Below are 15,016 nucleotides of genomic sequence, written 5' to 3'. Positions count from 1 at the left end.
AATGAGAATAACTTTCGTATAACACTATATCGACAGAAACATTATCGTAGCTTCTAACGTTTCACATTTTACAAAGTAGCTTCAATAACATTTTTAATCAAAACTGTTTTATAATTCTGTTATACAACACGTACTTCTATTATAAAACAATCGCAGGAATGTTTTTGCACGCGTCGCTCTCATCGCCGCGCTCTTATCGTTTATCGCAGCTCCATTGTAAACGCGCCCAAAGCACGTGTCACGCGCCGAATTCGTAATTCCGCGAAAGCGCGCTGACTCGGTCAAAGCTTGGTCTGGCAGCAGACCACACCACGCCACGCCGTGCCTTGCCACGCCACGCCGCGTATGTGCATCGAAACGATTTCGCGCGAGACTCTTTTGTCCCGTTCCGCGCGGCCTGTCTTTTGTGCCCGGCCTGAAATCGTTTCCAATGCGTTCGCGTGGGCGTACACGGGTGCGTTGTCCCGCGTGAAACGTTTCTAGTTTGTCACCAGTGCTACGAACCATTTTTCCCTTACATACTTTCCATATACTCTACACACACATATATATACCTGTATATGAACTTTGTTCCGGAACGTTGCACTACCTTGGAATGCTTTGAACCAGCGGTTCTTAATCTCTTTCGTTTGCCACGGACCCGCTTTAAATAATTTTTCGTTCTCCTAATTTTTCAAATTTTTGATAAATGAAAATTGAAATTTAATTGAAAATTCTAATGCGTCAAATTATTAAATTATCTAGTATAATTTTAAAACACTCGTCAGCTACTTGCAAATACAATCTTTTCTGAGGGAACAGCTAAATATTTGTACATTTGTTATTCGAATAATATTGTTGTACAATGCGATAATAATTTGCGTGTATGGGGAGTTTGTGGCGTCTTGGAGGAGCTTGGATTAAGGCTGCTTTTGAACTTTAAAGCTTCGAGTTTTCATCGTTTCAGTTCGCTAGTAGAAACATCTTATCTTTATCGATCATCTACCTTTCCGCAGGCTTTAACGCGTCTTTATATTTCGCAACTTTTAATGCTAAGGTGTTTCCTGTTAATGGTATGCTGGTTGGAAGATTACTCGTTCTTATCAATGTTTGCTTTTTCACGTGGAACATTTTTATTTACTGGTACGTGTACTTGTGCTTTGTTACCCGCAACTAATTCCTCTTTACAGTAAATGAAAGATCGCATTTTCTTTATGTAAAAAGGTTGGAACTGCCTTCTTCTTCCTACGAACCCTTCCATTATGAGAACGATCCTAAACGTTTCGACTTTTGTACAGGTACAGCGATGCAAGGCGCAACGAAACAAAATTTCATTGAAAAAGTGCGACGTCGAACAGCGAAACTTACAACAGGCGTGGTTATCGCAATTTCATTTTATCGTTTCCTGGCTTAAGTTCTAAATTACGATGGTTCCATGATCGCGAAATAAACACGAACTAATCTTCCGCCGTTTATCTTCTTGTTTGGTGTACATCGTTTGACATTGTTTGAGAATGTTTGAGATCGTTTGAGACTGTTTGATATCGTTTGACTCGATTGTTTGAGATTGTTTGACGCGATTTAGTGCGTGTATAATTTACCTCTGTTTAGACGACGAAAAGGATCAACTAGTCCTGGAATGTTGCGTAACGTTGCAGTGATTCTGACGCGATGTTTCCAGGTTTGTCGTTGTAGAAGGTGGTTTAGGCCGGCTGTTTATAATTTTCAGAACATACTAAATAATAGGATGGCGTATAATTTTGACGATGAGATCATAATGACGGTGATGAGGAAGTCGGTTGTTGTATGTAAAATAAGGGTGTGTTTCGAGTAAGCTTGTTCTGGCGTGGAGTTTGAATTCTGATTAGAGGGGGTTTCCGGTTCTTCGATGTCTAGCGTTAGGTGTTGCCTACGTTTAGTATATTTGACACGTAAAATTCCTCTTCTCTTTTTTTCTTTTCCTTGATTTTTACAGGATGTGTCCAAGGCGCGCGGAAGTAATAATTCAGAGATTCGATTCTGGTAAAATTTTCGCGACATTTTCTTAAAAATAATTCAAACAGACGCTTATTACGTTTGTCCAAACAGATACGTATTTATTCTAATTTCCTCAGCCTTTTGTTATATTCCAGAAACCGAAAGAGCGATCGAAAAAGTAGCCGGTTTTTGGTCGCACGATTTTGCAATTGACGATTTTGTGAGACGAAATCCTCGTAAATCGCGGCCAATTTTCTAACATTGCCGCGGGACGAAGCAATCGAAACGCGGATGCCGGATTCGGTTTTGGGAAAAAATGTTATTTAATAGCGCGTGGGCAACGATATGGTGCGCCGTATAGCGCGTTGCGTTTATCTCGAGGATTATATGGCTGGAAAGTGGGCACAACGAGAAAAACTGTCATTTGACGGCTGGTCAATGGGCTTGGCAAAGCAATACACGATGTGTTATATTCGCAAAGTTGACGAAGTAAGCTCAAATAGAACTGCCTGCTTTCTTGGTGTCTCTAATTCCGACACGCTTGTAAATAACGTTTCTCGTTTGAAAATTTCTCGCGTTTCGTTTAATGCTCGATTATGCAAAGTGAAAATGAAATTTATTTACCACGTAAAGCATACAAATTCCAATGTTATATTAAGAGCAGGGATTTTTTTTAATCCAGATATGGATACAGGAATTGTGACGATTAATAATAATTGAAATAATTGAACCACGTATGCTTATGAAAATTTATACTTTCGCATAGACGCAAGTAACGAAATGGATTTTCAATAGAAACTTTTATTCTCCGAGTATCGCTACTTTGTCTTATCATAGATATTTCGTAAAGAAAACTAGAGAAATATGGAGTGCCTCATCTTGTTTCTCGAATGTCATTCTTAGAAAATCGATCACGATAAGAAAAGATTCTTACGAGTATTCCATCATAAATTTACGTGCTATTTCAGATTTTTAATCTTCTAACGCAACGAACAATTTTCAATATCGAACTGACATTAAAAAAGAGAAAAAATACACAAGTTGTAGCCAATATGCAACAGATACTGAAACGTGAAATACCGAACTGGCTACTATATCTTCGTAGAAAGCAAACAGAAGATAGTTATATTCCTCTATGGCAATGAAAACGCATTTCAAAAGAATTACATTTTAAAAACGAATAGCACAGTACTTTTTAACATACCGTGGAAAGTTTCCGAACAACAAGAAAATAAAACGATTGTGTCATAGCGTTAACGTTTGCTCGACTAACGAACCACGCAACGTGTACTGTACCAAAGTGAACGACACGGTGCATAGCTGTGTTTGAGCGATGTTAATTTCTCAGATGTTTAAAAATTTCATATCGGTTACTTTCCTCTGTATCTTCGCGTATTACCATACATCTTGCACGTTTCTGTATGCATTATGTTGTTCATAATATTGTTCATAATGTGACCGGAGTTGCATCGATCGATCCTCTCAACATCTCCAACGAAATCTTAGCTAACGTAGCCGGTTCATACTATTAATAGTTGTGGAATATATGTCGGAGCTTGTAGCGGCCTAGTTAATCCGCGAATGGCGCCCCGTGCAAAGCGCAACAATAGAATATTACATTTTATTAGGGGTTCGCGTGTCTCTCTGTATCCTTCCCGCTCTTTGTTCCCTTTGTTTCGGCCGGTGTTGTGCACGGACGGAGAATAGAGTCGACGTCACGCTGCGACGGTGCAATTAGCGTCGTATTAGCGATAGCGATGGGATCAACACCGATACGTACTCTGCAGTGTCTCGTAAAAAGTATTTCGATGCTTTCAAACTATAGAAAAATTCTGTGTACGGTGGTTGGAAAAAGCATTGGCACGTTGTATTAATTAATTGGATTTGAATATATTAAAAGTTTTATGAATAAATGTCTTGCAGGGAAATGTCTTTAGGAAAGATATCAATTTATTGTATTCTTTCTAATACCTGCTTTAACCTAGCAGTAATACCAACAAGAATAAACAAAGTTACAAAATCTAATGTAATCTAGTAACTCCCTCAATCTAGTAGTATGCAATACCAACAGAAAGAAGAAACCAAAATTACAAAATTTAATAGAATCTATCTACTTTAACTTGATGTGATCCAGTAACTGCTTCGAGCTAACACCAACAAGAATAAACAAAGTTACAAAATTTAATATAATCTAATAATTCCTTCAATCTAACAGTATGCAATACCAGCAAGAAAAATGTAAAAATTACAGATTTAATATAATCTATCTAATCTAACTTGATATAATTCAATAACTGCTTTAGGCTAACAGCAATACCAACAAGAATAAACAAAGTTACAAAATCTAATATAATCTAGTAAATCCTTTAATCTAGTAGTACGTAATACCAACAGAAAGAAGAAAACAAAATTACAAAATTTATTATAATCTACCTAATCTAACTTGATATAATCCAGCAACTGCTTTAAGTTAACAGTAACACCAACAACAACAATGAGGAAAGAAATTACAGAATTTGCTATAAACTGGCTAAATAAAGAAAAAAAAAAATAAGAAAAAAAAAAGAAAAAAATAGAAAGAAAAGAAAGAAAAAGTTCCATAAACATGACGTTTTACGTAACGCTAGTTTCCTAGGCGAGCAAAGTGGCACAGCACGTAAGGGTTGAACAGCGTTTCCTGTGCGCCGGAGAAATCAATCCGCGAACACGATGTACGTCCGGGTGAATTATTTTTTTCCCGTGGCCTGCACGGTTTTTCCAGGAAACCGCATACGAGCCGCACGATTTCCCTTCGCGACGATGAGCATAAGAAGCATGAGAAGTTGCGTTCCACGTGATCTTGGTAGCACTCACGTACTCCGAGAGCAACCGAGCAGCAGATTTAGTAGCCGTCTAACGGTTTCGCGAGGTTCTCGCCGTGTTCTTCGGTTTACCAGCAAACACACACGATGCAACACAATCGGCCAAGTGGCAGTCCCACACTGCTGCCTTTTCCTGTTTGTTCCTAGGGTTCTTCGATACCCGGTACCCGATTCTCTCTTTGTTCTTCTTTGTTCAGTCGAGTCGATAGTCTCGTAAGGATGCGAGTGCACTGACCTATGGAGGATGCTTGGCTTTTTAAAAGAGGCGTTCGATTTTCTGAAGGACGTGGCAGCAGATTCACCATCTTAAGCTCCATGCGATCTTTTCCCTCAGTATCGAACCAATAGGATTTTTCTGATGTTAAAAACTATCTGCAATTTGAAAAAGTAGGCACAATCCTCCCTCAATTTATTCGATTAAATTCGATGAATATGCGTATGGGGAAAACAATCAGCTCAATTTATGAAAAGCAGTACATTGTACAGAACATAATCGATATAGCAAAGAGAATAATCAAATAATCAAACTTTTTTTTTATAAAATACACAATAGCTTTACTGCAAGTATAAAAGAAACGTCATCTATGATACTTTTTACCAAAATTTTGAGCTTTTATAATAAATGGCAATTTTTTATTTCACACGCCGAACGCAGTTAACTGGTGAGAAGAGACATTCGATTTTCTGAAGAAAATTGGTAGATGGTTTTCTTCTGTTGAATTTCTCTGATGTTAAAAAAACTAATTTAAGTTCGAATGCGTATAAAAGCTATGATCCTTCAAGGATCGTAGCTGGACCGAGAGGTTCCTCAGAGGCTGACTTCTCGGCTGATTTTGATTTTTTCCGTAAAATAATAGTCGATGTATTTCGACCGTGATTATGACTAAAGATACGTTGAAACTTTAGCGGAAACCCTCGAAAGAATTTTTCTTTCAATGACATTGCAACGATATACAAAGGACGATTGGATTTTTTAGAAGACGAAAGACTCTTCAGAGAGTAGAGCTTCGGGCCTAGTTTGCCTGGTGTATCGATCACTTTCGCGCCAATATCGATACTATCAACAGTATTTTTTATTTTCTACAAATTTTACAAATATATACTATTTGACAAATATTTAAATTAAAAGAAACTTACGATACGAATAAAATCTGACTTCCACCTAACATTTTAATTCCTATTTTAAATCTGAAAGAATTAAATTTCCATCTGATAATCCACGGAAGACACGCGCGTATTTCTAATTTTCTCTTAGAATTCCTCCGACTGCCCAAATTCACTGAATCGTATGCGCAACACGTAAATCATCAATAATGCATGCACGGCCGATAATCACGGAGAGAATGCGAGCAATTTCCTGTAAATTGCACACGATCGTTATCGGTACAAACGGCACTAATAAAATCGTTAGCAAATGCGAGATTAGTCGATCGAGCTTCTACCGGAAATAGGTCAACGGTATTCCACAGCTAACTACACCGTCCGGAAGGGATTTGCGGCTTCTCGTGTCGCTTGCTTTAGCCATAGACGTATTTCCTGCGTACCTGCTCACGAACATGTTTCATTCTTGCACATAATATTCGGTTGGCAACTAAGTCATTACCACCTAATGACAAAATCCGCAATTACTTAGTTGCCAAGCCAATAAAATAAAATGTTCTCATTTTCGGCTTGGTCTTCGAGCAAATCGAGTTTGGAAATTTATTTCACTTTGAAAATTAAACTTAAGTATACTGGAACATGGCCAGTGCACATGGGCTTATATACATACAGCTCAGAGATATCGTCGAATAATAGGATCGAAATGGAGCAACAATTATTTCGATTTTTGTCGTTCGACACACGAAGCGCACGATAAGACGTACATTTTGTCACATCGTTAAAATATCGAGCTAAAATGAGAGACAAACTCATCGTATTGGGTTGGTCATTATCACCTAATGACAAAACTCTCAATCACTTAGTTGCCCCTATAGCAATAATGGCTTACAACCGATAAGCAACAAACTGTGTGTGTATTAATTGAAATAAGAAATCGTACAAACTATGTCAAGTGTTTATCAAGACATCGGTATTGTTATTATTATTCGTTGGAATAATGTCTTCGTATAATACGAACGAACTAAACGCGTATTGATTACTAGTCTTCAGTGAAGAAGGTAAAGAAGAAACCGATAGAAACTACGTTTATTCATAATTGCAAATTCGAAACATCTGCGAGATAGAATCGTTACTTTCTTACTGATATATTTTTAACCCAAGCTTGTTAACTAAGCTCGTAACGAGCGAAAGCCTGGCGCTTGTAATAATAATAATTACAATAATAAATAATATCTTCGAATCGGAGTTACGCAGGAATAAAATACACCGGACGTAAGGAAATGAATTTTATATACCAATTTTGCGATTTTATCGACTGAATAAATAGACAAATTCCAACTAACTCTTGCGCAAAGTTTTATCGTCGGTAGAAAACTGTTTTACCACGTATCGTAGAAACCATCATGCTTTTTTTTTAAATTTTACGTATCTTCTCATATCGTATTCTATGTTTCATTTGTACTTCCAAATTTCCTGTCCATCGAAAAACGCATACTGTTCGAGACTGCATGAAAATCCGCGGTCTAGTAGCTACATTTATTTTTTACTATTTTTCTATTTTTCTTTTTCTCGTAAAATAGAGTCACAAGACAAACACGTGACAAATATAAGGCGTGGAGCGATCTCTAGATCGCGCTGTGTCTGCAAATTCTAAATTCGCAATCAATGCGCCTTCGGGTAATTTCGCGAGGACGAGGGAAACGAATCGGATCGATTTGTCGTGGAATCCGCACGTGTACCGTGAGTTACAGCGCAACTCAACGATTTCTCCGCTCAAGATCGGCATTTCGAGCGGTTCGCGCGGCACGTGGGAGGCGAAACGGTCTACTCGATGCTAAGCGAACGCAGTGGCGTAACCGGTAAACAAACTCGGAAAAGAAGGACACCCTGCGACGAGATCGAATAAACCTGTTCGGTTAACTCGTTATCGGGGAAACGCGAAACGGGTTATTAAAAGCGATCGGTTTTATGGTTGGGGATGCGCGGGGCAACTTAATGTATTTACTTCAGTACTTACAAGAAGCTCGTATGGTTACTCTGTTCCGTTTCTTTCTGAATTTCCTGCATACTATAGATTATAGTATCGCGGCAGAATCTCGATAGTCGTGATGGAGGTTCGGATGAAAATAGACGAGTCCATTAAAATCCTGCGATGAATGGTAGCTTCGAAAATTGGAGTAGCGCGAGGCAAAGAGAAATTGGTGCGCGAAATTCCAATCGGAACCGAATTAAACACAAAGTTTCTTCGTTGCATCGTATATTACGATACGTGTTACATCGTATCGAGTTTATCGTAACTTTGAGGCTGGAGCTACCCAGGCTGAAGCACGAAGCTCGTATCAGAAAAATTAAAGTGCAAGATACAAGATAGAAGTTCGTAATTGCGATAAAATACGCATGTCAGACTTTGCTCGTATTGTTAGGGTTATTGGATGTATGTGGATGTATGTGTATTTCAACACAAACATTGTGTCTTCCACAGATTGTTAATCTGAACTTCAAGATTAAATTCTAACAAAAATATATTTGACGCTTTCCTAACTATCCTCTATACTAACTATCCTCTACAACGATAAAAGACGCGCAGAAATTCCAAGCAAAAGCGAACAAAAGCTTGCAAATAATACGTGGAACGAGAGTGAAAAATCGGATCGATCTTGATCGCTAGTTAACGCAAGAGTAGATCATGTAGCTGCCACCGACGAAGCAGCTGATCCTTCATAGTCGCCAGTCGTGTTATCCGACCGAGTATAGAAAGAGGAAGAAGGACCTGGTTCGATCGACGGCGACGACGCGTGGACTCTCGTTCGTTTCGTTCGTGAGACCGGTTTTCTGGTCTATGCTTGAGACAGAAAAGTGCCGTGGCGAAACGAGACCGCACCCCGTGGCTCCGCGGTGGTATTCCTGTCCCACGTGAACCTTATGCGATACAGAAACGGTGTGCACTGGCAACCAGAAGTCTCCCGCACTGGTCGCATCCTCAGTGTTTACCGTGCTGTCTCGACGACGACGACGACGACGACGCGACGTCTTGTGTCTCGACGCGTCGTCTCCTTTGCCCTGCGCGCTCTTCCAGTCGGACGTTGTTCGTTGCGAGCTCGTACGCGAGTGGAAGACGAAGAGAATCGATGGTCGATAGAAAATAAGAAATCGTGGGTGTTTCCTTTTTTCTTTCTTCGTATTTTTATTTTTATCGTCGTTCGGTTTGGTTATATAATAAAAGTGGATCGAAAGTGGAAAGTCTGGGCACTTTAATCGATCAAGATGATTTAAAGCATCGCCAACACCGATCATATCGATCAATACGAAGGTTGAACCGTACGAGCACTTTATTTAGCCATAGAAAATCCTGTCTGCTTTTCGTGTTCTTATTGCAGTCGCAAATATCCACGTTCCATCAGATATAATTTACAGACATTACGGTTCGCTTTGTTTTGTTTCGTACAGACGGTTTTAAAATATTGAAAGTCAACGTGGATGCTAATAACACGGAGTATTCGTCTAATTACTAATTAGAATAGGAAATCGTGGCTGTGTGTTTCTTTAGCTTTGTCGTTTATTCGGTTTGATCGGAGTAAGAGCGCACGCAAAGTTGGAGATTTCGTTAATGGGCACGATTCGAAACATTGTGAATTCCGATAGAAACTGATGAAGATACGAAGATTCTGTTTAGCGATAGAGTCTGTGATTTGTAATTGGAAAATCGGTTCAACGCGATATAAATTAAAAGATTTGTAGTTTCATAGAAACTTGATAGGAACATTGATAAAATCTAAGTACAGAGAATTCTCTAAGATGAATATAATTTTTGGAACGTACAAGACTACAAAATACAGTTTCATATGAAAATGAAGATCTTCCTTTACAGAATAAGAATCATTTTGATGTGTACGTACTCGCGAATCTTGGTACTTCTCCTTATTTAAGCGACGGTTTAAGCGAATTTTCATATTCACGAAAAAAAAAGAGGAAATGCAAAATACTATTTCTCAAGAATATTATCAGCATAATTATCGACGATGAAATCATGTTCTCGAAATAACCGCGACGAGACCTCGTTTGGAAACAAGGATCGTTATACAACAACCTAATGCGTATATTAAGATTAGAAAAATTAGTCGGAAAGGGCAGTTCGATTTTTAAAAGTCCATTTCCTCGACGACTTCGTCAGAATCCTGTGCAACGCTGTTAACATCCAACGTAGAAGACCTAACATAAAAGAAGATGGTATCGCGATGATGACGCAGAGAATCGATTCGGTAAGTGTGTCCTCGCCGAACGACAAATTTTCAGGAACAAACTTCCACATTAACTTCCAGGCATTGTGCAAGTTAGCCAATAGGTCGGTTTGTTGAAAAAACGCAAGACGGAATCGTGTTAATCGCTTGGATCGATGTATTGGTTTGGCAACTAAGTGATTGCGGATTTTCTCATTACGTGGTATTGACAAATCCGCAATCACTTAGTTGCCAAGCATAATAATTCGCGGATGAATGGAGCAAAGATCGGTTGAAGGATCGTGGGCGATCCGCCAAGGTATCGTCGATCGCCAGGACTTATTTCCCCCTTGTTTACGATCCTTATTTCACTACCACGTTATTATTATTATCATGATCGCGTCCTCGATGAATATTCATAGTTAGCGGGGTTTAACTGAAGCCGATGATGATAAACATCGGGCCTAATGTTTCATTCATAGCGGTCCCGCGTTGCCGGACATAATGAGCCGGTGGAATGAGAAATTAGCTGCGTGCATACGATTTTAATATCCCGTTCATTGTTAAGCGCGCGATCCGATCCTCGGTAAGCAATTTTCCTGGTATTAATTGTTTTTCGTTCGTCGTTGCGCAGGATATTGGGTATTTTGTTATTAAAATTATGAAATGTTGGGAGATGGCTACGGGATTCTGTGGCTCTTTGTTGGTCCAACGTAGCGTATAGCTGGCACGATATTCTAACAGTGGAAGATACTCTTTGTGTTTGCGTAGATTTTAGATATATTGATAAAGTGATAAAATCTGTAATCACTTAGTTCTATATCTTCCTAGCTAATATCTTCTACCTCCACGAACATATAAATCACTTAGTTCTATATTTTCCTAGTTCTATATCTTCCTAGTTCTATATCTTCCTAGTTCTATATCTTCCTAGTTCTATATCTTCCTAATTCTATATCTTTCTAGTTCTAATATCTTCCACCTCCACGAGTGTATAAATCACTTAGTTCTATATCTTCCTAGTTCTATATCTTCCTAGTTCTATATATTCCTAGTTCTATATCTTCCTAGTTCTATATCTTCCTAGTTCTATATCTTCCTAGTTCTATATATTCCTAGTTCTATATCTTCCTAATTCTATATCTTTCTAATTCTAATATCTTTCACCTCCATGAGCGTATAAATCACTTAGTTCTATATCTTCCTGGTTCTATATCTTCCTAGTTCTAATATCTTCCACCTCCACGAGTATATAAATCACTTAGTTCTATATCTTCCTAGTTCTGTATTTTTCTAGTTCTAATATCTTCCACCTCCACGAGCATATAAATCACTTAGTTCTATATCTTCCTAGTTATATATCTTCCTAGTTTTATATGTTCCTAGTTCTATATCTTCCTAATTCTATATCTTTCTAGTTCTAATATCTTCCACCTCCACGAGCATATAAATCACTTAGTTCTATATCTTCCTAGTTTTAATATCTTCCACCTCCACGAGCATATAAATTAAAATCCAAGATATTGGATTGGCAACTAAGTGATTGCAGATTTTGTCATTAGGTAGTACTGACAAAATCCGCAATCACTTAGTTGCCAACCTAGTACTTAGATATATGTTGGATTTCAATTTATATGCTCGAGGAGGTGGAAGATATTTATCATAGTAGAAATTCAACGAGTGCGATGTGATTGATAACGTAGACTAAATTATTTAATACAGCAGAATTCGCTATCTAATATAGTAAAATTTCGCCACTCGATGTAACGGGATTTCACTGTCCAATATGATACAAAATTCACTAGGATTGGAAAATAGGGAAAATCATGCGTTTGATTTACGAGTAGAGTAGTCGGTTTGGATTTCGATTTTTGCTTTATAAGTATAGCGTAGCAGGGTTTCTCAAGACGTGAACGTTCCTCCATTAAAAGTCAGTGTTACGTTAGATTTCGAAGGTTTCGTCGTTCGCAGCAACAGCAAGTGGTTGAAACAACATAGAAGAAACGTGAAATGGAAGATTCGATTTAAAAGTGTCGACATTCAATTAATAAGATGAAAGTGGCTGACATCAAACGCGATGGCACTTTCACAAAAAAGGCTGAAAAACTTTAATGGTGAATTTGGTGGAACGAATTCGTTGGAAAAATGAAAAAGTCGAGCGGCCTTAGAGAATAGCGACGGCAGAAAGGGAGAAAGTGGTTTTGACGCGGTGAAAATTCGCGCGATTGTTTGCAAATTAATACAATCCGTTCCGCGATACACTCGGCGTCGATATCGATCGCAGCCGACTTTCGATGAAAAATCGTCATTCTAAAGACGAATAGCTTTTACTCTTTCCAACAGTGAATGTTAACTTTTACGACTGTCGGGTTCGATAAACTTTAGGCTTTCTATGAAATTCTTTTTATATTTCGTTCGCAACGAAGATCGCCAAGAATGTAGCGCGAATATTTTACGTAGAGGTCGTCGCAATTATAGTCTGCTCCGAATATTTCGGCTCCTCGAGGCAACGCTCATCCGTTTCCCCCTCTTCGAAGCCCAAGTTCCCCCACTACTACCCCACTCCTTAGCGCGTCTTACAGAATCTTCAAACAGGAAAAAGATACTATATGAGGATACTAAAGATACTATTCTATAATTGTGAAAATTCGAAATTAAAAGTTATTCAATTTCCAATCCTCTTCCACTGAAAATCCTATTAATATTTGATAATTGTTACCTTTTGAAATGCATTGACGAGGGAGTTTGAAACTGAACATCGTGTGACTAACATCAACAACAAGTAAACAGCAAGGCATTTGATTTTCTCTTTCATTGAAATACAACATCTACAAGTTCAAATAGCGAGTCAACGTACGTATGTTAATTGCCCGATACATTTTCGTAATGTCCCATTTAAATTTTGATTGGCTCGTCTATCCTTGAAATTCGATATATTATTTATTATTGAACATAAAGTTCCATGCACGATATATTCCATGATATGGGAGAGAAAATAAATTAGACTGATAATATTTTTTGTTATAACTAAGTTTCCCAAAAATATTCTTATTTTCGATAAAAATATTGATTTCGTAAATAACATCCATCGATAGGGGATGAAAAATGAAAAACTGAAGATCGAGGGGCTAATTCGAGGACTGAGGCTTCGTGTTAACGGAGAATGTAACAATTTAAGTTAACGACAAGGGAAATATACAACAGCTAAAAATCACTACGAAACGAACAGCGTTGATACTTGGGCATCGACGTAAGATTTCACGAAACATTTCAAGCCAGATTTAGTAACGAAAATAATCCTGACTAAGAGGAAAGTTCAGCATGGGGTGTACACTGGCTACATACGTACGCGGAAGGCAACGTGTTAAAGTCTTGTTCTACACTATGCTTTTTAAACATCCCGTATAGTAAAAGTCAAAAGTTCTGTCTGAAGATGACAAAAATAAATATCCTCCGAAGCGTTGTTAGCTCCGATTGCAGTCTCCGTTGGAAAAGCTTGGCGTGAAACTAATATTTCCCATTTTTCATGGTAACTTGCAACGATCTACGGACGCAGCTTTAATTTTGTGCCACTCTGTGATTTATTTTTGCAAATTTTATTTACGCGTTATCGATAGAATTATTTAGAAACGTGGAATTAATTATTTTACAAAATTGATATACTGGCTTGGCAACTAAGTGATTGCGGTATTGACAAAACCCGCCAAGCCAATATTACGATAAAAGTATTGCACATTATTCACAAATGTTAACACTAGAACTACCGATAGTTAACACGAAGCTATTTCTACCAAAAATCAGTGAAAATGACTGGTCTTTAAGAAATACGTAATAATAGAATATTTTTATATTTATTAATTTATTACCTTCTCACAGAAGCAATTCCATGTTATGTAGTAGATTTTAGGTATTATTAATCCATCTGGGACCGTGAGCCCTAAACGAGGGTTGACACATTTATAAAATTGTAGAACCAGTCACTTTGAATGGTGTGATATTTCTAGTATTAGTATCTAGCGATTTAGCGATCGCTCCGGAACTTTCCTGATAACATCGTATCGAATGATACGCGGTAAAAATTATGAAAACGTGTGGGAAGTTGTACGAAACGAGGAAACTGGTTAATTGGAGTTCGATAAACAGATTGTAGGACCCTTTTACACTTTGACAAGTATTTGACAAGTTATTTTGACCAATGTTGGCATAAGTAGCCTTGATACAAAATTATTTTCAGTTTGAATACATAAAAAACAAAATGAAATTCATTATATTATTCTTTTGAAAAAAATATACAACATGAAGTAGGAATTTCAAAATACAATTGCAAAGCCAGTCAATTTGTCTGGTGTGGTGGTTGGGTGGTTCTAGTGTTAAATGGAAAAGACAAATGGTGGAGGATGCAGCAAACGAAGAATATAAATCGGTGGTAATTCGAAACAAGTATCGGCAACATACTTCTACTTTCACGTTATTCTAATAATCTTGGTAAACAATATTTCGTAAGTTCACGAGTCCGAGTTCGGTGAGTAACACGTACGGACGACCAGTTTTCCCTTAGCCTTTGCTCGTTTCGAGAAAACGTTTCTCTTTTTCTGTTACAACTTGAAGAAACTTCCAACTTTTTATTTGCTCGAAATAAATCGGTTTGGTCGATTCTCTTAGGAAAATTGATTTTCAGTCGGTGGAAAAATTAAGCTTCTCCATTAAAAGTTTCTAATAATCAAATTATCAATGAAATTAATTCGTCTTCGATAAAAGAAAATCAGCTCTATTAAATTACCTGGCTAATTTACGTAATTTTTATCAGTTTGACTGCCCTGAAATTAATCTACTTCAATGCGACTGTATGAAAATTAAAATCAGCTTTAGTTTAGTAGAAAA

The 15,016-nt window shown here is 37.8% G+C and overlaps 1 protein-coding gene across 6 annotated transcripts in view; it reads left to right on the top strand.

The window, feature by feature from the left end:
• The window catches only part of LOC132914200 (pleckstrin homology domain-containing family G member 3), an 89,553-nt gene that overhangs the window by 24,783 nt on the left and 49,754 nt on the right, over positions 1–15,016 (top strand). Inside the window, exon 1 of one of the 6 annotated variants that reach the window (XM_060973088.1) lies at positions 10,160–10,177. The exons of the other annotated variants lie outside the window; for them this stretch is intronic. The gene's annotated coding sequence lies outside the window, so the exon portion shown is untranslated. Of the gene's footprint in view, positions 1–10,159; positions 10,178–15,016 lie in introns of those variants that run through there. 6 annotated transcript variants of the gene reach the window in all.

The sequence above is a fragment of the Bombus pascuorum genome, chromosome 14 (genome assembly GCF_905332965.1).
Source record: "Bombus pascuorum chromosome 14, iyBomPasc1.1, whole genome shotgun sequence".
In the NCBI taxonomy this organism is placed as follows: domain Eukaryota; kingdom Metazoa; phylum Arthropoda; class Insecta; order Hymenoptera; family Apidae; genus Bombus; species Bombus pascuorum.
The sequence above is the reverse complement of the archived record's forward strand: the minus strand, read 5'-3'. Positions and strand labels throughout refer to the sequence as shown.